The 6,204-nt window shown below is 45.9% G+C and overlaps 1 pseudogene; it reads right to left on the bottom strand.

Moving 5' to 3' along the window:
* Nucleotides 1–3,738: 3,738 nt before the first annotated feature.
* On the bottom strand, nucleotides 3,739–3,855 carry LOC136658233 (5S ribosomal RNA; annotated as a pseudogene).
* Between the last annotated feature and the right edge of the window lie 2,349 nt (nucleotides 3,856–6,204).

Below are 6,204 nucleotides of genomic sequence, written 5' to 3'. Positions count from 1 at the left end.
AATTGCACTGCTCTGCACTGGCGTAGCTAGAGAAGGGGTGGGCACTAAGTTTTGCAGGGTGCTTCCCCGCAGCTTGCAAGCGGCTCCTCCCCTTTGGAGCCATTTGGGCAGGGGGGGCAAAACGGAGGCAAATGGCTCCCAAGGGGAGGGGGAAGGGCAGCTTGCACACTGCAGGGTGGCTCCCTGCAAAACTTAGTGCCCCACCCCCCCTCTAGCTATTCCAGTGCTGCTCTATGTGATTCAGAGATGAGATGTGAATTACAGACAGCTTGGTGGAGACGAAATTGACTTCAAAGCAGCCAGTACTGGCCTGGTCTATCAACTGGCCTATCAACTGGTTGATAGAATATCAAGTGGACTGGACCAGGCAGGGAAACTCCTCCAATCAGAGAGGCAGAGGACGTCATTCCAACTGAGAAAGAAAAACAGTCCCTAGCTGGAAGTTCACTTTCTTCATCCTCCATCCACCCTAGGGAGACCCCACTAGACTCCCTGAGAAATGCAGGGAAAGACTGGTGGTTCCATCATCCTGATAAGATCAGATAGAATTAGATAAGAACAGTTATTAATCAGAATCATTTGCTTTGATGTTGTTTTGGGGTTTGTCTCCTTTTCAGCTGACTCTTTTTCTCTTTTTATATAAAGTACAGGTCCAGCCTATTTATACACGGATTTTTTATACATGGATTTGACTCAACATGAATGGCCACTGCAAATGAGAAGGAATGTGCTGATCCCTAGAGAAGGGGAAAAGTGCATCCCTTTAAAATCAGTTTGAAAAACTGAACAGTCCTTTAACAATAGCCTCCTTAATGAGAGGGGGGGGGGCAGCTGGCTGACAATCCATCAATCCTCTCTCCAGGCAACCTCTTCCATCCCCCTGTGCACATGGAAGAAAGGTGATCACTTTGCACTGGTGAAGGGAGGGGATGAGTGAAGCTCCTTCCTAAGCTCTTGGAGGAGGACTGATTGATGGATTGTCTTCTTAAGGACTCTTATCTTACACCACAAAGGTCAGCAAGGCTGTTTTTAAATCACCTGAGCAAAGAAACTTTGTTTTTTAAATTGATTTGCTATAGTGTGTTTTTTGCCATCCACCTTTTTTGTGAGTGCTTGTAACGGAACCCACGTGAATAATGAGGCTCAACCTGTAAACTGAATTTTGTGGGGCAGCCTTGAGTTACAATGTGTGAGATTCTGAGGTGCTTCAGTGCTGTCTGCTGGTCATTTGTACTATTGCAGTATGAAAACACTTCCCTCCAAATTCAATACTATTTTTGCTCATTCAATTTTGTTATCTCCTTTTTCCGTTATTAGACTTTTTTACTCTACTCTGAATTCTCCTGGTTCAGGGAAAGTCAGTGGATTGTCACATTTCCATGCTCTACAGGCACTACTATGAGAGTGATTTTGATAGAGGTTCTAGAAGAGTGGTTATGCCCAGGGACCTCTCTGGCTAGCCTGATCTCCTGGGCTGGTGGCAGCAGATTCAATCTACAAGGCTTTCCTCAAGCAAGCTGCATGTTCAAACAGGGAAGAGAGGGGAATGGGAAGGGAATGAGAGTGTTAACCACTGGGAGCTACTGAACAGCATGCAGTTGTTGGCAGCCCCTCTCTTGACTCTGACAATGCCCACTGCAGCTGCTGCCCACCATGACCCAGTAACAGACCTAATGGAGAAATATAGTGGGTAGCATTGAGTAGCAATGGCAGCTGCTGACTTCCTCCTCTTTTGGAGAGGTTGGCTGGGGTTAGCCTTTGGGCACACATGGAGTCTGGGCAAGTGTCCATCCTGGCTAACCCTTGATGCCAGCCCTGCCCAGTGGCATTGTTAGGGGAGGTGCAGGGGGTGCGGGTGCACAGGAGGGTGACACCACTACCTGCCAAAAAATTTTAAATCTTGGTATTTTTGCATAATGCCAACATGTTATACATCAATCGATGTGTGATTTCATGCAGAATGCAATGAAAACAACTGTGTTGAAAATATCTCGATTCTATCAAAAGTTATAGCCAAAAAACCAGTGGGGTGGGGTGATGGTTCATCACCACGCCCACCACCTGGGGCACTGCCCCACCCACTGCATGGGAGGAGGTCCATCGTGGAGGTGACATGCTGGCCTCCTGCACCGGGTGATGCAAACCCTAGCAACGCCACTAGTCCTGCCTTCCAGCTCTGATTTCCACATTTCAGACATTCATGAGCCATCTCCCTATACCTTCTATTAATTCCCAATGAAGGAATATCTACCAGCCTTTCCAGACTATTAGGTGGTAAACTGCCGAAGAAAAGGAAATAGTTGGCTAGCATCTGTGACACCTGCAAAGAGTGGCAATGCAAAGGGAACCATCTAAAATTCATATAGGCAGTAGCGTAGCCAGAGGAGGTGCAAAGCGCTAAGTTTTGCAGGGACCCTCACTGCGCCGTGCAAGCCGCCCCACCCCCTCCCCTTTGGAGCCATTCTGGACCGCTAGAGCAAAACGCAGGCTTAAGTCATTCTTCCTTTAGCCATCAGAAAGTGTGAGCTAGCTAGCTACTTCTGCACAGTAGCCCTTCAGACTGCATGGTAGGGCAACTGCCCTGCGCACAGGTATGCATTGCTCAAGGTTATTGACTTTGGTGAGATTTATAGGCACAGAAGGCTGCAGCATTATAGCGCTATAGAAATGATAAATAAGAATAGTAGTAGTAGTAGTAATAACACCAAATGATGTGTAAACAGTGTGCCTTCTTGTAATCAAGTCCAAATGGAGAACCCAGAAGACAAAAAATAAATAGCCCAAGAGCATCCCGCTGCTTCATTACAGCCCCCACTACAAACGGAAAGATGAGCAGCTTTGCTACTGATGCTGCTGCCATGGTTGAATTCATATCAGTGGGCTCCACACATACCATACCCATTATTTTGATGGCGCACCATCTCTGCCTGCAGTTTATTTGAAGTCCTTCGACGGGTAAAGACACAGTTCTGCTACTTGTGATCATTATCTCTGCTGGCATTGTTCCTTCTAACGATGATCAGCGTAACTAATTCCATTTTTTTTTCTCCCCATGAAATTGACTTTGCTAGAAAGAAATGGGAGGAACCCTGCATTGCTACAAAATTGTCTCATCCTCAGATTAATAACCAACTCCAGAGAATATAATGAGGAAGGAGAAGGATGGGAGAAGAATGTGTCTACGGTCTACGTTGCTTTTTCATTAAACAATCTATAAAAGATACAAGCACTCAACCATTATAAAAAACAACCAAATACAGACAACAAATGCGAGTCCTGGTTGGGCTAGCCTTTCTTTCTCCTCTGTAGCAACACCAAGCATTGTTCCTTATAAGAGATGTCAAAATCTGTAACGTGGCTGTGGCTGTTTGTAGTTTGCTTCTTTACTTTGTGTTACTTAAGACCTTACTACTTAAGTGGTCGAAGTTCACCTCCCAAACCACTACACCACCCTGGAATAAGGATAAGGTCCCAACCAAATTTATTTTTCACATTCCTCCAAGGAACTCAGGGTGGTGCACATGGTTCCTTCTCTCCTTTTACAACGCAAGGTAGGTGAGGCTGAAAGATGGTGACTGGCCCGAGATCACCCAGGAAGCTTCATAGCTGAGTGGGAATTTGAACCTGGATCTTCCAGGTCTAAATCCAACTCCAGAACCACTACGTCAACCTGGTTTATGAAAGACATCCTGATTTTAAATTGGTTGGCAACCTTCAGTCTCAAAAGACTATGGTATAAGCCTACAGCACCCGGTATTCCCGGGCGGTCTCCCATCCAAGTACTAACCAGGCCTGACCCTACTTAGCTTCCGAGATCAGACGAGATCAGGCATGTGCGGGGTAACAGCTGCTGCATTGACTTAGCAACATGGCTACCTACATTTCTTTTTCTGCTTACAGAAGGATAAGTATGCTGAAAAGGCTCTTGGTGGTTCAGATGAGGTTTGGTAAGGTATATTCAATGCATCATAGAGGAAAACAATACACTGGCATCAGTTTACATAATCTAGTATGGAATACAATACATGAATCCACTTTCAGGTTAAATATAAAAATCATGAATTTGTAGGCAATACTCACATTACTTCACCAAAAGAAATAAAAAGCATTGCCTGAATAATACTTTCTGCTCATCAGCATCTTTCTATATTAACTCATGGCTGTTATGAAAAAGAGTTCTCAGCTCTTGAACTAGCAGAAAGAATAGTTTTAGAGGAACTGCCCAGTTTTGCATTTTCTCTCTCCCAATAGTCATTTGATCAGTATATGACCTAAGGAGAGCTTTAGGGTGTCTTCACAAGACGATCTCCTGTAAGAAAATCGAAAACAGTGTCTCATCAGCAGACAGTATAGCTAACTAAAAGACACTTTGACTGTACAGGTAATAGGATCTTGTCTACTTGACAGAAACTCCAGCTTCTGCATCCTGTTAGCCTTCTCTGACAGGAAAAATTAGACACTTCTGACTTTAGGTCAGACAGGCTGATCACTCCACATCCACATGCCTACAATCCCTTTACCTATGTAGATCTTGGAAAAGGGATATGCAAAGAATGATCAAGCCCAGAGAGATGAATAGGTGGGACTCATATATAGACTTCAGTAATGGATGTGACTCTGAATGCTGTGGAAAGGGGAAATATTGTACACTGAATGCCGATTATTAAGCTGATGAATTAGAGCCAGGTTGAAATGTGTGCTGCATGTTAAAATTATTCATTACATAATTGTGTATTACATCCAACTAGTTCAGAACTGAACACAGGGTGCACTCGCAAAGCTGCTTTATTGAGGAGAAATGTGAACCCAAGCTGAGCTCAGTCCTGCATTCTAAATGCCATGCTACACTATCTCTCTATAACAGGGGTCAGGGAACTTTTTTACCTCTTACCCCCCAAAAAATTTATAAACGCAGACGTTACCCCCTTGATTTGAAAGTAAGGAAATAAAATAAATAAACAATAAAAATAAATAAACAATACTCACCTTACCTCGATCCCACGTCGGTCGGCGCGGCTTTTCTTCTTCCTCCCGCTCTGTCCGCTCGGCGGGAGACACTGACGGCCCGGCGCTGTGTGATGACATCATCACTACAGCGCCGGGCAGCTCCAGTCTCCCGCACAGAGCGGAGAGAGCGGGCGGCTGCGATACAGCCTGAGTGTATCGCCTGCTCCCTTCCGCTCACCGCATCTGAAGGTGAGCGGAAGGGAGCAGGGCAGCGGGCGGTGTGCACACAGCGCACCAGCCCGCTGCCGGCCCCCTGGAGCGGGTGGAGAGCGGGTGCGCTGACTCCCTCCGCTACCTCCCCGCCCGGCGCCCGCACACAGTTAGGTAAGGCAACCTTATTACCCCCAGATTTTCACTTTTACCCCATTTGGGGTAATTTACCCCTGTTCCCCGACCACTGCTCTATAATGTAGCATTCATGCATCTGATTAGGTTGGATTAGGAAGATTTTGGTCTTCTGTGATATTCATGCCAATACACTGTAGGTGCAACTTAGATGATCATATAATACAGCGGTTCTCAAACTGTGTCCAGGACCCACCAGTGGATCATGACTCAATTTTGGGTGAGCTGCAAAACTGACAGCAGATTAGGCTATGTGCATCACAGGTTAAACAAGCTGCCACTTAGGAGGAGCACTGCTGCCCAATCACCATTATAGCCACACCCCTTGGCATTTATATATCAGGTACCAGGCTGTAAGACCTCTGAAAATTTTGAGAACCACTGATCTAATCAATGCTGTGTTGAATGCTGCCCCCCCTCCCCCCCCCCAAAAAAAAAAATTGGCCAGCCCATATGCAGGTGATGAAATGGAAGAGTCATTTCAAGGATTTCTGGAAAGGGAAGCTGGGCGAACTTATCAGCAATACTTTTCCACTACCATCTTTTATCTAGAAGTCCCATCACCATGATTCCACAACAAAATGGCACCTGTCAGTAGCCTATGGGAGGAGCACTGCCAGGAACATCCCTGCAAAACAGGTCATGGCTATAAAGGTGAGCCAGAGAGATGTTTTCTGGGGGCTTTTTGACTCCCCTTATCTTCCTTATCTGTTGTCTTGCGTGCTTCCCGGGTGGCATTTGGTGGGCCACTCTGAGATACAGGAAGCTGGACTAGATGGGCCTTTGGCCTGATCCAGCTGGGCTCTTCTTATGTTCCAAGTATGAAGGCAAAAGTTCCTCTATGAAAACTTC

This window comes from Tiliqua scincoides, chromosome 7 (genome assembly GCF_035046505.1).
Source record: "Tiliqua scincoides isolate rTilSci1 chromosome 7, rTilSci1.hap2, whole genome shotgun sequence".
NCBI lineage: Eukaryota > Metazoa > Chordata > Lepidosauria > Squamata > Scincidae > Tiliqua > Tiliqua scincoides.
This window is presented reverse-complemented; position numbering and strand designations above follow the sequence as displayed.